Here is a 14,965-nt window from a genome sequence, read left to right on the forward strand (position 1 = left end):
TTATTGGGGTGGGATAGGACTCCACCATTTAATTTTTTTAATTTATTTTTAATTTGATATAACATCTCACTATACAGTTTACAGTTCACACTCGCAGTGATCCTGGTATCTCAGCCTCCCCAGTGCTAGGAATACAGGTGTGCACCACCATGTCCAGGGTTTCAGGGGCAGCACAGCATGGGGTACCAGGAACTGAACATGGGTCCTTGCGTTTGCCAGGTAGGCACTTTGACCACCTAGCTATCTCCCCAGCCTCCACTTCATTTTATATGCTTTTCATATAGCATTCTCCTGGGGGGGAAAAAAAAATCTTGCAAAGGCTGTAAAAGGCACAAATTCCAAAGCTCCACTACCAGAGGTTCTGATATAGCAAATCTGGAAACATATTTTATTTTAGGTCATTTTGATACAGGTGGTCCAGACATTAAGTGGTAATTAATGGTAGAAAAAGTGTTTTCACAGGAGGTAACAGTACTTAATGTTAACTATTAATGTTAAGTATAAAGTCATACTATCGCAAAGGCTTTTTAGGTAGTAATATCAGAAAGATAATATTCTACTTTATAATTTACTATGTTTGGTCACAGAAAACATTAAGAATGGTGGTGATCAGGAATGATTTTTAATTAACATAAATAGGAAGCAACTATGGTTGTCTTTTACAAATAAACCCAAAGTAAAAATAAAGAGCAAAATAAAAGATAATAGGAAGCAGGAAGACAGATCTTTCTCAAAGGGATGGGGGGGGTCAAGAGTTGGAGTAAGGAGGGAGAGGAGAGGAGAGAAAGGGGATGAAAAAAAGAATTGGGATGTACTATGTAAAACAAAGGGATCAAGACATAGGTGGATGGGGAAAGGAGTAAAAGACATAAAAAAGGGACTAAGATAATTTCATGTATCAATTTCTTTCCCAACTAAACATTATGTACTAGACACATATACTAATAAATTTTTGAAAATATTCTTAGCAATAAATAAAATTTTAAAATGCTACTGAAGCTGGGCATGTAATTCCAGCCACCTGGGAGGCAGAGGTAGAAGGGTTGAAAGTATTAGTCTATACTGGGCATCTTAATGATTGTCTCAACATAAAAAAAAAATAAAAAATAAAAATTAAAGGGGTAGAATGCAGCTCATTACTGGGCTAGGAATTCAGTTCTCATTACTGAGCTAGGTAGTATACTACTACAAATGTTAGAATTGTAATTGGGACATTAGGCTCATACATTAAAGCAAGAATGTTACTGACAGTTTCCCACCAACAGTTCTACAAATGAAATGAGAACTTTAAGTGTAATATCCATTTTTCTGTAACTATAATCTATAGAGATCATTTAGATATAAAGAAAAAATATGTGAATACTTAGATTGTTTGCATAAATTCATACTGTACAAATTTAAAACCTCTCGCATACTATTTGAAATTATAAAGTCCTATTTCCAAAAGATTTAGAATAATCTGTAGTGACATCATTTTTATAATAAATAAGGATAGTATGGTAAGAGAGAAAATAGTGTAACGAGAAAAAAAATAAGTTTTCAGCTGTGACCAGCCCTACTTGTTATATGCAACACTGAGTAGTATAGAGTTGTATAATTTTTTAAATTACAGCACAATCAACAGCCTTGTTTACATGAGGTTAAAAAGTGAACATGGGCTCAGAACATGGCCCAAAATGTATGTGTATGGCCAGTCAACTTTACTTTTCTTTTCCAAATATATATCCTGCTTTGTTTCTTCATTTTTTTAAGATAGGGTCTCATGGACTTTGAACACACTATGTTGCCTAGGATGACTGCAAACTAGTATCATCAGCTAAACAGTAATAGCTTTTCTTATCAGCTTAAAAGTGAAAAGCATGAAATATACCACACCAGACAGAATTCCAGAAGATAATTTTCCATTCTAACAGGTGGAATGTTATTTGAAATAATATTCAAACACTACTGAATATTTGGTTCATTTACTTATTATTTTATTATCCAAATAAAAATTAACGAACTAAAACTATATAGTAAAGCCTAAGGATTTTTTTTTTTTTTTGGTACCGGGGATTGAAAGCCTAAGGACTTTAAGCACCCACTGTTTTCTTTATGCTACAGAGGGAAGTATTTTTGTCCACAAAAGTGTCCTCTAAACTGTATGAAACCCAGTTCCGGGAAAAAAAAGAAAAAGAAGAAACTGTATGAAAGTTGGGGCTTTTCCAACTGGCTTGTACAGATGGAGGGGTATAGGCTTCTTTGGCCACCATTACTTCAGAATGCTATTCTAAAGAACATCTGATAAGCAGTGGTGATCTCTCAGCCTCTGCTCCCAACTGTAAGGGACTGGAAAAAGGGTTGGTATGGTAATTATTCATTAACTGCTACTGCTGACCCTGTTTAAGTAGCAAGGAAAGTATATTACAATTAACAGAGGGAAAGTTTTGCTAAACCTACCAATAAAGTCCACTTACATCACTATATGATAAAATTGATTTTTGTTTAAAAACTGGGTAAACACAAAAGACCAAGTTAGTGTTTCGGTTAGAAAGAAAAGTTGCAACACAGGCATAAAGAAAAAATTAATGACACATATTAACCATTAGTTCCTAAGATTAAACGGTTCAACTGTCAAAAGTCTCCGAAGAGTTTTAACCAGTTATGTAAGTTTGAACGGATAAAGAGGGTATCATTCCTAGTTATTCTCCAGGAAATAAAAGTGCTCAAATTCCAATAAAGCAATGAAATTAGTATTTTGCTTACAAAATGCCTTTGGCTTCCTCCCAGGTCCCACATATCTAATCACCACCATATGTTTTACTTTAGACACTATTAACAAAGAATAAAGAGTTCAACCCATAAAGATTTAACCAAAGTTCCAACTATTAAAAAACTTTCATATGGAATTTACCTACTTTAAATGTGTAATACAGCGCTAAAAGCTTAGTAATATAGGATCACCTGATAAGAGAAGCAGAAATACTGATTCTGTCAAATTACTACCTTTAAATACAACATAAAAACCTGTAACTTTAAATGAAAGGCATGTTTAAATTTATTTATTTATTTACGTTTTGGTGGGACCAGGGATTGAGCTCAGGCCCTTGCACTTGCTAGGGAAGCACTTATCTACTGAGCCATGTCCCTGGCCCTTTAATTTATTATTTTCAATTCTTTGAGAGAGGATCTTGCTATGTAGTTGGGGCTGGCCTGGAACGCAGGATGATCTTCCTGCCTTTCCACTGCTGGGATTACAGACACACACCACCATGCCTTCATGTTCAAATTTAAATGCAAACCATCTTTTAGCACTTAAGCAATTTTTGATTCAGTAAACTAAAAAGTCAGAAAAATGTGAACATATTTCAACACATTAACTTATACATAGACTACAACTGGCAAATTAAAATAGTAATACCTAGTCATGGAGGCTAGTTTTTTAAAAATAATGAAATTCTGGCAATATTTTAAATTCACATCACATTTTATAAAATAAAATCCCAGTCTTCTATTTTTATAAAAATTGAAAAAGTATTTTTTTTCTTAGCAATTTAGTGAAAAACAAAAAGTAAAAATTATTTTTGAAGATCACAAGATAACTTTGCATATAGTATGAGAGCTACATAATGGTAAAAACCAGAAAAATTACTAAGGAATTTTTTAAAATGTAGACATTCAGAAATAACGATCCATTAAGAAGTAATTAATGCATTTCAGAAATCACACTTAAAACATACTACATATCTGTCTTCCAAGTGATTCTAACATGAAAATAAAAAAGTAAAGGTAACTCAAATAATATATTATTGAAATACCAAGTCTGGTGTGTAGTGCTAAGAAGAGAAACTGTACTTCAAAATGATATTTAATAAAAACTTAAAACTCTTGCAATAAATGTTACCTTTTGAAAAATACTGATCAGAAAACACAAATTCTGATGTATGAGGTCTCTTCACTCTTTTTTCTTTTTTGAGGCAGGGTCTTGCTATGTAATGCAGGATACCCTTGAATTCCCTTATGTAGATCATGCTGGCCTCGAACTCACTAAGATCACCTGTCTCAGCCTCCTGTGTGCTGGGATTATAGGTGGGGGCCACCACACCCAGCCATATTAGGTCTTATTTGAAGAAAAAACAATAGAACTAGATTAACAGTATTATTTAAGAAAAAAAAAACATGCACGATGTTGCTTCAAATAAACATTTAATTTTTTAATTAAAAGTTAATTATGTTATTAAAAAAATCTCAGTGACATTCTAAGCTATCATAAAACTGCTATACTTTACAAAACTGCTTAAATATGTTACCCTTTTAATCTAGTATTACACATCACAGACAAATAAATGAAAAAATTTAAGTTCATTCAGGGATAGGTTGAATATCTTAAAGACAACTATTTTAATAAAATAGAAACAAAGACTGTATTTTAGGGACAAATAAAGTTAATTAGATATAATCAGTTTTGCAAATTTAAAAGCCAAAATCTTCACAAAAATGTTATGTAACAGTTGATTATAAGAAGCCAAATCAAACGTAACAGTAAAAATCTTTATCAACTCTCTGACAGTAACACATACTATTAATTAGGTTAATGTTCCTTACAATGTGAGAAATGATAAATATAACAAAACTGTTAATAACTATGCTTTTAAATATTATTTACTAAATTAACTTTTCAGAAGTTTACAAGCTACTTCATAACTACAGAGGGGACAATTATATGTTAAGTATTTGTTTTCAGACAGTAAGTTTTGACACCCTCAAACATAAATTATAAATTAGGAAGAATTCTGTGATTGTATATTTTATTCAAAACACACTTTTTTTCCCCTTTCATTATTAAGGCCATGAGAAAGAAGCTGGAAAGTGATATACTGAATCCAGATACTCAGAGAACTGTATCTTTCATTTTTCATTTTAATACTCTCTACCTTGGAAACTGATTACCTTGGGAGTGTTTAGTTCCATCATACTCAAAGTAATCTGCTTTCTTTACAACACTCTAAAATGAAAGTGGTGAAGATATTCTATACTCTGTATTTATCTTAAACAATCATCATAGGATCATCAATACCAGAACTTGTATAAAAATATCAGATTTCTATTAAATTTTAACATTTTACTTATCCTCAACTGCTAACATATTCACATTCCTGAATCATTTATTTAATAAACTATTAAACTGTTTAAAGTTAAAAGCACTTCTATGATCATGATAATTACACTTCACTCTTTAGGACATTAAAAATTTCTTAAAAAAAAAAGCTTGGGATTACAGAAAAACTATTATCACATTTTGGCAATTAACTAAGAAATATCTTCTAAAAATATTACCATTAATACTTCACTATGAAAGAACCAACTAAGTAACACTGTCAAACATATTCATTTTCATCATGTCAGATCACCATTTAGAAAACAAATTATATTAGCTAAATACTGAAAATTTCAACTGGAATTATAATAATAATAAAAAAAAAATGCCAGAAAAGTGATTCTGCAACTGGAGGTTAAGATAATGAAAGTTATTGGTTGTTTAGGCACTCTACAAGTTTATTATTAAACAGTTAGCAACTTTGGTTATGAATAAGTTGAATATTTTTAATTACAGTATCTATGAGTAAAAAGCTAGTTTCTACTTAAGAAAGTAGATTTTTCAGTTTCAACCAAACTTGCACTTTTGGTCAGGACAAAACTTGGAATGTTATGTATCCTCTTCAAATTGTCTCAGTCTTATCTAATTTTATATTCTATGTACTTCCCTACCGTCAAATAGCCAAAAATCAAATTCCATTTGATTTAAATCTTTCATTTTACAAAATGAAGTCTACTATCTATTAAATTATTTTACATAGTGCACTGTAATAACATCTGTAAAGAAAACTTATACAGAACATACACTTGGGAATAAATGTGTTAAGTTAGAGTTTGATCTAATGTAATTTATGATCATCAACTACATTAAAAAATCTGGAATTTCAATAAGCAAGAAAACTCACACTTCAATTCACACTTTTGACCACTTCACAGGACTTGTTAAATTAATTTTTGAACTACTAATTTTAGTTCACCTGAAAGTTTCAGCATTACCAATTGAGACCAGTTCTACAAAAATATAAAGTGATATACTTTTGAATTCATTAGTATACCTTAATCTTCTAATCATGTTTCAATGCACGTGAGAATTCAATCAAAGAACTCTGGTTGTTTTCCAGAATTGGCTCTCTCTTAAAGGTCAAAACCTGCAATAAAAATGTCATGTATTATAGACTGAAGACAATCAACAGATTTCTGCATCCTGCAGTTCCACAGTTGACCCCTGAATACGGAACATAGAGGTAGTCTTCAAAATACTCCCAAATCCTGCCAATACTCAAAGAAGCCCTACCAGTGAAAATAATATTGAAAAATAGAAATAACTTAATTAGGAACACCTGTGATATGCTTTGTCATCCGAAGCCTCTTCAAACAAATCAGAATGTGTTTCTGCTTTCATTTCTCTTTAGGGCATTTGTTTTCAAAGCAGCATGGATGTGTGTAAGTACGTAGCTGTCAGAGACCTAGCAGAAGGAACTCAAAAAAAAAAAAAAAAAAAAAAAAAATCAGAAATAATTTGTGCTTCTAAAAGTCAAAATCCATAGAGTTTTAAAAAATTACTCAATGGATAGGGACAAAATTTAACTACATTTTCTCTTAAATTATTAAATGAATTAAAGCTAACAAAAATTATTATTTTCAAATTTAATCTTTTCCCAAGATTGAAGTTTTACTTAAAGCTGAGTATCTGAACACTTCCAAGTATTTTTAACTCATAATAGTTCTAACATCAAAATTCGTAATTTATTTTTCAAATAATTATTTATAATAAATGGATCAAATATTAAAATATTTATAAGCATCTGGGCCAAAGAATGTTTTAATGTTTCCAAGTAAAAGTGAGATTTTGAGTATAAGTGTCGTTTTCATATGCTTCACCTCTCTGAAACTTAATGATTCAGTGGCAATCAACCATATAATACTAAATTACCAAGGTTTATTTTTTAACCACAGTTTAAATTATACCATAGTGCTATGAATGAGTTTTCCATTTTTATTTAAGAATGGCTTAGGAAAACATACTACTACAAAAAAAACCAAACTAAACCTTTATTCCTGAGTCAAATATTTGAGTGTTTAATGATAAAACTCACAGAATCATATATCTCATAAGTACATGATTCAATTCAGTATCAATTCAAATAGTATAACATTTAAAAAATTTAGTTTTCTACATTTTCAGCAGACTGAAAATGTATATTAAGTTAGAAAATACAGAAAAAATCCTAAATGTTAAATTCTTAGTACAGTAGTGTAAATGTTAAATTTTTAATATGGCAGTGTACATTTTTAAACAGTAGGGAAACAAAAAATGCTACATAATAAGGACAAAAGAGGTCTGAATATAAGACAAATTAACCAAATGTTTGATAAAAATGTGACATTAAAAAACCTTTAAATAGTAAAATCCTATTAGCTTATTACTAATACTTAGAAACCACTACAAGTCTTTTCAGTGTAGACATTCTCCAGTGAAAATAAAATAGGATTAAGCAAAAGTGTACTAGACTTCTTATAACCCAGTTATGTATTAATAAAATCAAAATAAGTATTTAGTATCAATTCTATTATTTTGTGGGTCTTAAAGGAAGATATTTTAAAATATCTTTAATACTACAGGCAAGAAACAAACAAACACAATGAAACAAAAAAGTCATTTCTCTACCAGAAAGCAGTATTTATAGATATACAGTCATTTATACATATAATCAGGTAACATATTCAGTAATGTGATATTCTAAATATAATGTTATTAGCATAACAATCACTACTTTAATGTTCTAACACTGTCACTTCTGAAAGTTGAATGCTTTATCTCTTTTTCAACAATTATTTGAAATATAGCACTTTATTACTGATTTTCTTTGGCCTTATGAGGTTTAGGGTAACAAAATTTGAGCAATTATAGTTTTAGAGTTCTAATTATGTGCCACGCTAGCTATAAAGCACAGTTATAGAAAAATTAGAAAAAAGAAATAATTAGAAAAAAGAAATAAAATTACACATATATTCTGAAAATTCTAAAATGTGTGTTCCAGTAATAATTAGGCTAATCTTTCTCCTAAAAGGGGTTAAAAAAACAAAAACAAAAAACAAAACCTATGTGAGATTACCACTAAATAAAAGGAAGAAAAGACAAACTATTTTTAATTAGTAATAGTTTAAGAGTACGGTTAGCTAAATTTAAAATTCAATTGGTGAAAGCTTATGTGTCACAGAAGAAATAGCTAATATGGTCCCTGGGATTTTTTATTTTGTAAACCAAATCAACTGACTGATACTTCTTATAGTATTTTGTGACATTCTGAATAGTTACTAGAAACCAATAAATAGAAATAAAAATATACATATGTCTTTTCATAATCCAAAATATGTGGTACCCAAAAACAAGGAATCCAGAATGTGAAAGCTATTCTGAAATTTTCATCCTTAGATGTTTTGATAAACATTAGAATTGATATTAATCTGATTAGAAAATATACAATGAAAACAAGTTAATAGCATTTAAAAGTCTAGACTTATACTTTTACTAGGACTAAAAAAACTATAAAGATAACCAAATGAAATAAGACAGATACCTTTTCTTGTTCCCTCTCCCCACAGTAAGTCTAGCTTTAAAAAAAGTGAGCTACTGTAGCAGCATCATTTCCCCATTGTTTTCCGTAATAATGACTTTCTTAGTCCTTACAATAGAACAGAAAATAAGTTAGAACTATTGTATCAATTTCTATAAAGAAACAGATAACTGTATGTAAATATCAAAAATATATACATCTTTTGGACTAAAACCTATATGTTCACCATGTTCACAAGTACACCACCAGTATCTTCCTTTATCTAGCATTACATAATAGGGAAAATATTTTGAATGCTGTGGATTTTATTTAGGTGATAAGTGTGTTTAGAAGATTTAAAAAAAAAATCACTTCTTTCAAAGTACGGCTTATTAAACAAAATAACCTTCAACATCACCCTCATAACAAGGAAACAAAACAAAAATTCCATACACCAAAGCAGTAAAAAAGTATACGGGTATACTTAAGAAGTCAGGGGAATCTAAAGTTTTCTCCTATCACTAAGCACCCTCCTAGTCAATCTGAATGAAAATTAAAATACAAAAACCGACAGTAAAAAGCAAGCCCCAATATTCCTAGTACTCTAGGTATACAGGAATTTAAAAAAGAAATGACACATCCTACAATTTCATTAAGTTAAATTTCATAGAGGATAATTAACATCTTACAAAAATTTCAAGAAATGATCCAAAACAGAGCTTTGAGAAAAGTAATGAATATGGACTCAACAAGCACTATTATTGTTATGAAGGCAATAAAAATAGCATGATTTATACTCAGCTACTGGTATAGCTGAGTAAAAATTTACAGCTCTATAGTTTGTAAGTCTTAGATGTTTTTAAGTATTTTGTAATTATGTATTTGACTTAATCTAAAATACAAACTTTCAAAAATTTCGATTACTATTCACTAAAAACACATTTCTGTGAAATTTTAAAAATTCTTTTGAAAAGCAGCAACAATTCTTAGCTGTTCCTTGTCTTTTTTCTGAAAATCTCACCCTTCTACTATCAAGATACAATTAAAATGATGACAAGCTTGCTAATAAACAAATATATTGATGCCTGTTTCAATTAGAAAAATCAATTGAAAACCAACCGAATAAAACACGCATGCACTCTGATGTACAATCTATTTATCAAAGGAATGTAATCACATATACGATTGTATGCACCTGTTCATACATACTTGTTCTATTAGCTAAATTAAATATAAATATCTTGTAAATTAAAATTTGAATTCCACTGCAATGGGTGAATTAAGCAAAATTCTAAAAATATATCCAATTTCATGTGGAAACAATGATTTAGCATTAAAAAAAAATCAAAGTTTCTTTTCATCAAAATAAGTCTCCAGTCATCTACAACCAGAAAAGGCATGTAGCTTAAGATGTAGTTTAGGATGAATTTTTTTTTTTTTATTTAAGAAAAAAAACCTTAAATCTTTCACTGAGTTTTTAACCAATAGGAACACACCAAATACACAGGTTTTGTAATTTCAGCCAGCAGAAATACAATTTTGAGAAAACAGTCCCTTCAGTTTTACTTTTCATATGTGTTTCAGAACCACCCGAAAGTCCTTTAGGGACGGAAAAAACGTATTGAACATTAACTTTTCTTTAACTCCCCCTTTCAACGTTCTGTACCTCTTTCTGATTCTCCGACTGAAAAATACAATTTTTCGGTTGGTCGAGAAAAATAATGTAGCGTTCAACATTCAACCCCCCAGTTCTGCTTCCTTCCAGCCAGTCAATGGGTAAAAGAAGTCCAGGGTTTAGGGGCACTCCGTTAGATTAGAAACAATTTGAAAAATATCGCATTGCGCTCTCTTATTTCTCCTCCGGAAAAGATATTAAGTGAGGGCGGGTCCACCAGTTTTCATAGAAATATACGAAATCAACCATTTTATTGCTCTCAGCGAGGAAAATTCAGTAGGCTGACAGTCCTAAAAGAGTGTGTCACTGGTGTTCCCAGGAAGCGTTATTCCTCTTTGCCAATTGAATAGCTGCTGCAAAAAGCATCTCCAGGATATTTGCAACCCAGAGCCATGCGCCCCACATGCAAAATATCCCTCCAGAGAAGAGTTAATCTAGTCGTGCCCACAGCACGGAAAAGGTATTCAACATGTAATGAACATTTAATACGTGATTTTTACAAATGCAATTATAAGTATTTCCGTTAAACCCGTCACTAGCTCACTTTATTCAAGCGGTGTCAATTAATGGTTAATAAACACCAACAGCTAAGAAAAAAATCACTAACGGGAAAGACAACTTCTCTTTTCTATCTGCCTCAGCGTTGAGAGAGTTCCCAAGAAAAGGTGGGGATATCAAAACTAGCATTAAGTTGTCCTAAAAGACTTTTCCCGAGGAAAACATCAATACACAGATTGCTTTCCCCCCTCCCCTTTGAGACGTATCTCAAGGTGTGCGATCAGACAAGAAAATCGCTAGCTTGCAGCCCCATCGTTCATCTCACCCTGAACACCCCTCCCCTTCGAGAAAGGACAACGCCGGGAAAGCTAAGGACAGAAATCTTGAGCAAGAAGCGAAAGTCCAGCATCTTTCCCAAGAGCCCGATACAACCTCAAAAGCCTGTCCCCGCCCCACACAGCCAGCTGGGAAGCGCCGGGAGCAACCGGTCCTATTCTCACCTAAAAAGACACACCCGGACGAGGCGCCCAGAAAGGGCGGCAGGGCTGCGAAACACTTTCCTGGGCCCCTCAAGCTGCAGAGTCAAAGACCACAAAGTAGATGGCTGGGTGCCGGGAGAGGGGGAGGGCTACTTCCCACCCGAGGCACCCGTTACTCCGGGTCCTGAATTTTCCGTCCACTTAAAGTTACTTATAAGGAGAAGACCGCCATCAACGGACCGGGAAAACTGAGGAAAGACGGCTCCGTTCGGAAAGGGGGAAGAGATGCGTGTTTCTCCCTCCTGTCAGGGCGCCCGGGCCCAGCGGAGACCCCGCCGCATCCCGACCGAGGGCCGGGGTCTTGCTGACAGATCCGCTGGTAGGCTGCTGAATGGCCGCAGTCTTCGTTGTCCCGCTCAAAACTGCTGCTCCCCTCCCCCAGCCCCCCGGCGCTCGCGCCACATCGTGCCCACTGCCTCCCATTCGCAGACATCCAAGTTACCCCTACCCTATCTCCAGGGAATTTCGCGATTAAAGTGGGGGCGGACCCAGAGCTCACTCCCTTTACCCCTCCACTGCCACCTTCCGAGTCCCGCTCCGCTACTTCTATAGGCTCTTACCGACTGCGCCAACCCTGGCGAAGTTCCGCGGACCGCTCTTTCCTCTAAGTTATTTTTGGTGATTTTTTAGTGATTTTTCGGCGTGGTCTCAGTGGTGCTATACTCTCGGACAGGTTGTCCGGTCTCTCCCGCTAGATTGATGAGATCAGGCATCACTCGAAAATGGCGCCGAAAGCGCTGCGGCTCCTCATTCAAATTCGTTAGAGCCAACCCCGCCGCCCCGAAGCATGCCGGGAACGCGGGCTGCTTCCACAGCTGTCAATACCTCCTATTAACCCCCACCCTCTTGCTAGCCCGACTTTTACGCAGGCGCAAAGCCACGCGCCACGCCTTGCACATGCGCAGAATCCTGGTTGTTGGCTTCCACTTCTGTAGTAGTTCCCTTGCCTGTTTTTTTTTTTTTTTTTTTTTTTTTTTTTTTTTTTTTTTTTTTTTTTGCGCTTGCGTGCCGCGCCTTTGTACAGTGGTGGAAGTAAACATCAACTGCGGGCCGTAAAGTCCACAAATACCCATCAGGAGATAGAATTTTAATCTACAATTAAAGGTAAACAAAATTTGGGTTCAGTTTAGGCGAAAAGAAAAACGTTTTAAAAACTCCAAACAACCAAATGTGCCTCTGAGATGTGTGTGGACACGCGTGCGTAAAGCAACCCACCAGTATGTAGGGCTCTTGCTAATCGGCAGTGCTTCCACCTAGCTGCATAACTTTTTTTTTTTGAGAGGGTTTCACTGTGTAATATAGGCCAACCTTGAACTCACTGTGTAGCTCTGGGTGGCCTCGAACTCAGCTTCCTAGGCGGGCTCAAACTCCGAAACAGTTTAAAACGAGGTAGAAACTGGTATTATTCGTAGTTTCAAATTCCGGAAGTCTGTGCTCAGAGAAAGTAAGTAATTTGCCTCAGAGAGCACAGGTACCGAACACGTGGCAGAGCCCTCATCTGTTATTTCCGATGGCCAGGCTACTTGCAGCAAGCTGAGCGCTCCTACTTGAACAAACACGGGAGGCGTGGTTTCTCCCTTCCCTCCGCAGCGCGCTCGCCCTTGCCTAGAGATAAAAGTTTACCAAGTTTGCTGGAGCCCTTCTCTGTCCTAAACGCTGTTAGGACTGCGTTCTCACTAATTCAGTTTCTCTTGCCGTTTTACTAGTCCTCCGTTTCAGCTTGGCTTTGGAAATGGAAATAGTCAATCTTTGAGAGGCACTTTGGGTGATTTTTAAAGAACTAGCATGGTAAATTATACTACTGAATACAGCAGAGATCGTTTCTGTTATGCGACGCACTAAATGTACAGTAGTAACAACCACCACGTACTGTACAGGGCACTGCTGCTAAATAACAACTGACCTATGAAGGGGGTATTATCTTCATTTTAGAAATGATAACAATTAATGCTCAAAGTATGAAACCTGCCCTAAATTCCCAGGGCAAACTTTTGTCCATCTTGAAAAATTGGGCGCTAGGATAGGGCAATAAGTAATGTGTCAGATTTCCACACATACCCCCCCCCTTGCATGGCGTTTGAACTTAGAGCCTTCAAAACTGAGCAATGACACCCACACTCAGTTCTCACTGAGACATATCTCTAGGCAAATTGCTCTCCCTCTTTAAATTCTGATACAGGATCTCAAAAAAATTCCTCAGGCAATTTGCAACTCTAAGTCCATAAATTGCCTAGGCTGGGGTCGAACTTCTTGCCTTAGCCTTCCAATAATTTTGGATACAGTTAGAAAAGAAATGGATGTTAGCAATTTGAGATTAAAAAAAATAACATGGTAGAGTATTATATGTGTTTTAAATCTCCATGTCACTTTTGATTATGTTCAAGCGGATGGACTTGAAGAAAATGACCTGGGAGTGAATCCTTTCTTTGCTAACTTGGGACATGTGTGATTTTAGGTGATAGTTTCATCAGGTGAACTTTTCGTTTGAAAAAGTTTTATCAGTAGCTCAGTGGATAGTTTTAAGCATGTAAATAAGCTGATATATTAAAGGTCCCTCCCCAGTTTTTTGGTACTGGAGATCAAACCTAAGGATGCATTCCCACTAAGCTACAACACACCCCATTTTGAGATTGGATTTCAACAGTGGTCTTCCTTCCCCAGCCTTCTGCATAGCTAGGGTTGGGATTCCAAACAGGTGCCACCATTCCTGTTTTAGTCAAAGGCCTTTCAACAATGCTTGGCATATTAGTAAATATTAACTATTTGTGTGAGTCATTAACACTGATCCTTTAAAATGTCTTTTTAATGGGTATTTTCAAATTTAAGCCAGTGGCAGTAAGATAGCATGCTTGTTCAGGGACCCCTTAAAATGATAAATGAGCCTGACAAACAATTTTTGATAAATATGAGTAACGCTTCTTGTCAGGTGAATAAAGGTAATGTTAATTCAGCTTAACATTTAATAAGTATATGATATATAGAAATGTAATAGTTTTATTTCTTTTTCTTTAAAGAAACAGGCTAAAATATAAAATACATAGAGTAATACATAAAGTTCTTTTTAACACTAAGATGATTACCTGTTCTTTTTACTTTAGAAATATACCTCTTGCAAGAATCTGCAGGTCTACATACATGGTATGTTTGGGGAATTTATTTGCTAAGTTTTGCTAGAACTTTATGAATAGCAAAATAACACCTGGTATCCTTACTGTATAATTTTTGATACTAGTCCTTTTATAGATATACCCTGTCAAAAAAATTGTAAAGTGATGAAGATAGTGATAAATAATATCATTTATTGAATATCTATTATGTGTCAAGCTCTGTGCTAAGCATGAATATGTATTTTCCTATTGAATCTTTTTATAACTAATGAGGGGCTGGGGATTTAGCTTGGTGGTAGAACGCTTGCCTAGCAAGCGGAAAGCCCTGGGTTCAGTCTTTGGCACCACCACCACCACCAACAACAACAACAAAACCCTTAAACTAAAAAAAAAAAAAAAAAAAAAAAAAAAAAAAAATAAACAAAAAACTCCAAAACTAACGAGCTGTATGCATTTATCTCCATTTTCCACAGGCCAAAGTTTATGTGAAAGTCTCTTTTAGATTTGTCTGAT

At 34.3% G+C, this 14,965-nt stretch overlaps 1 long non-coding RNA gene across 1 annotated transcript in view; it reads right to left on the bottom strand.

Annotated features, from left to right (window-relative positions):
- Positions 1-6,528, bottom strand: part of LOC111817199 — a 57,016-nt gene extending 50,488 nt beyond the window's left edge. The window contains exons 1-2 of the long non-coding RNA XR_002821453.1: positions 6,417-6,528; positions 6,132-6,224 (exon numbers count right to left, since the gene is read on the bottom strand). This is a non-coding gene — a long non-coding RNA (uncharacterized LOC111817199). The remainder of the gene's footprint in view (positions 1-6,131; positions 6,225-6,416) is intronic.
- Between the last annotated feature and the right edge of the window lie 8,437 nt (positions 6,529-14,965).

This window comes from Octodon degus, unplaced genomic scaffold, assembly GCF_000260255.1.
Source record: "Octodon degus isolate 3935 unplaced genomic scaffold, OctDeg1.0 scaffold00051, whole genome shotgun sequence".
Classification (NCBI taxonomy): Eukaryota; Metazoa; Chordata; class Mammalia; order Rodentia; family Octodontidae; genus Octodon; species Octodon degus.